The sequence below is a fragment of the Somniosus microcephalus genome, chromosome 4 (genome assembly GCF_052327205.1).
Source record: "Somniosus microcephalus isolate GS21.2 chromosome 4, FLI_Smic_1.0, whole genome shotgun sequence".
Lineage (NCBI taxonomy): Eukaryota > Metazoa > Chordata > Chondrichthyes > Squaliformes > Somniosidae > Somniosus > Somniosus microcephalus.
The window spans coordinates 79,475,086-79,475,685 of NC_140990.1; positions in this window are offsets into that span (position 1 = coordinate 79,475,086).

The window sequence follows — 600 nt, forward strand, 5'->3', positions numbered from 1 at the left end:
TCTATGTTCAAAGGCCAGTGTTATTCAGGTCCTGTGAACCGAGTGACTCTGTCAGATCTTGAAGTGATGTTTGGTTTGAGTTTCCTGTCTGCAAATCCTCCCCTTCCAACAGCCTGTAAAAGGAGTTTATAAAAGTCAGCATTGTAAGTACAGGATAGAAATTCAGAACAGACAATTTTAGCTTCTGTGGAACATTGTTTGTTCTTACTCCTAAAGCTGTAAATCCCGGTCCCACACACTCTCCCTCCCCCCTCTCCTGAAAACAAACCCCATAGTATTTTCCTCCAATCCCAGTTTTTTCACTCACCTGACTCTGTCACAAAACCATGGCTTCAGAAGAGAGATTGAAGAAACTATTTGAAAGCAGGTGTGGTGGTGAAATGTTGGGCGGGTGCTCAGCATCTCACACATTGTGTAAGATTAACATTCTACATGTCTGAACCTTTCATTCCGTCCCTGATTTGGGAATTGTGTATGTACCTTTAAGGGAATAACTGGTCTCAGACTGCAGTACCGGCAGTGACCACCCCTGTATAAAAGGCCCTGGCAGGCTTCTGTAGTTTCATTTTCCAGGTTGTCTCCATTCAGTAAAGACTTGTT